At 32.1% G+C, this 2,294-nt stretch overlaps 1 pseudogene; it reads left to right on the top strand.

Annotated features, from left to right (window-relative positions):
• Nucleotides 1-916: 916 nt before the first annotated feature.
• On the top strand, nt 917-1,035 carry LOC111742546 (annotated as a pseudogene).
• Nucleotides 1,036-2,294: the final 1,259 nt, after the last annotated feature.

Here is a 2,294-nt window from a genome sequence, read left to right as displayed (position 1 = left end):
CACAGAAATAAACCTATAAAGTCTTACTCAAATGCAGATACCAATGCAAAAATATAAGGATCATGAAGAATCAGGTAAACATATCACCAGCAAAGGTAACTAATAAAGCCTTGGTGACTGACCCTGAAGAAATAAAAACTGTAAAAAAAGAATTCAGAATAAGCCTCTTAAAGAAGTTCATCAAACTATAAGAATACACAAAGAAAAATATAGGAAACCAATGCATGAACAAAGAAATAGAAGCCATCAAAAACAAACAAAAACCCAAAAATCCTATAGATGAAGAACACAATGAACAGAAGAATTCAATAGAATATAATGGAAATCATAGTACAATATATAAACGTATCAAAGTAACACACTGTACACCTTAAATTTATACAATGGTCCATGTCAAATTTATCCAATAAAAAATAGAATTCACTAGAGAGCTTCAACACCAGACTGAAAATAAAAAAAAAAGTCAGTGATCCTGAGACAAATCATTCGAAATTATACAATGAGAGGAGCAAAAGAGAAAAAGAATGAAAATGAGTGAAGAAAGCCTATAGGATTTATAGGACACCATAAAGAAATAATATCTGCATTATTAGAATCCAGGAAGGAGAAGAAAAAGAAAAAGGGAAAGTTTGTTTAAATAAATAGATAAAAATTTCCCAAATTTGGGGACCAAAAACACATCCAGATTCATTAGGCTCAAAGGACCTCAATTAAATTGAACCCAAAAAGTTCTACACAGACACACATTATAATAAAATTGTCAAAAATCAAAGACAAAGAAAGAATTTTTGAAAGCAGCAAAAGAAAAGCGACTCATCACATACAGGAGAGCCCCCCATAAGACTATCAACAGTTTCTCAGTGGTAACTTCGCAGGCCAGGAGAGAGTGGGAAGATGTATTCAAAATATTGAAAGAGTCTACAGCCTTGCTACCCTGTACAAGCTTGATCCCGTCTGATCTCAGAAGCTAAGTAGGGTTGGGCCTGGTTAGTACTTGGATGGGAGACCACCTAGAAAGACCAGGTACTGTGGGCGTAAAAATTAAAAAATAAGAGATTGTAAACTGACAAGATCCTTGCGATCTGTGAGGTCAATCAAGGGTTGCCCCACCTAAAAAAAAAAAAAATCTAGCAAAGCTATCCTTCAGAAATTAAAGAGAAATAGACAAACAAAATCTGAGGGAGTTCGTACCAATAGATCTACCTTATAAGAAATGCTAAAGGGCATTCTCCAAGCTAAAATGAAAGAATGCTAATTAACATTATAAAAATATATGAATGTGTATAACTGATCAATAAAGGTAAATGTAATCAAAGTCAGTTTCTCTAATATTGTAATGGTGGTATGTAAATCACTTAAAACCGATTTAAAAGTTAAAACAATAAAACTATAGCAACAATAATCTTATTGGATACACAATATAAATAAGTTGCAATTATAACATCAGTAACAATAAATAACAATAATAATAATAAAATGGGAGGGTAATAAATAACAGTTTAAAGTTTCTTATGTATGCTATCAAAATTAAGTTACTATCAGCTTGAAATCTGATATTATAACTATAAGATATTTTACATGTGTTTTATGGTCACTACAAAGGATAATCCTGTAGTAGATACACAAAAGATTATAATAAAAAATCGAAGCACACCACCAAAGTCATTAAGTCATAAGGATTACTGAAAAAGAGAAAGCAAGGAACATAGTATCTACGAAATAGTCAGAAAACAACAAAACGGCAGCAGAAAGTCATTATTTATCAATAATTACCCTGAACGTAAATGTATTAAAATTCTCCAATAAAAAGACCTAGAATGGCTAGGTGGATTAAAAAAAAAAAAAAGATCCAAAGATGTGCTGCCTACAAGAAACTCACTTTAGCTTTAAGGTCATATATAGAGTGAGAGTGAAGCAATAAAAGAAGATATTCTAAACAAAAGGTAAACAAAAGAAAGCTATACTTACATCTGACAAAATAGACTCTAAGCTGTCCCACTGGTCCAGATACCCAGAATAAAAACAGACACATAGACCAAAGGAACAGAATTGAGAGCCCAGAAATAAACCCGCATGTATATGACCAACTCTTATTTGATGAGGGAGCCAAGCATACTCATTGTGGAAAAGATGATGTCTTTAGCAAATGGTGCTGGGGAAAACTGCATATTCATATGTAAGAGAATGAAACTGGACCCCTATTTTATGCCACTCACAAATATTAATTCAAAATGGATCAGAAACTTAAATGTAAGACCTAAAACTATAAAATTCCTTGAAGAAAATGTAAATGA

This window comes from Pteropus vampyrus, unplaced genomic scaffold (genome assembly GCF_000151845.1).
Source record: "Pteropus vampyrus isolate Shadow unplaced genomic scaffold, Pvam_2.0 Scaffold96, whole genome shotgun sequence".
Classification (NCBI taxonomy): domain Eukaryota; kingdom Metazoa; phylum Chordata; class Mammalia; order Chiroptera; family Pteropodidae; genus Pteropus; species Pteropus vampyrus.
Note: the sequence above shows the minus strand (reverse complement) of the source record. Positions and strands in the feature narration are given on the sequence as shown.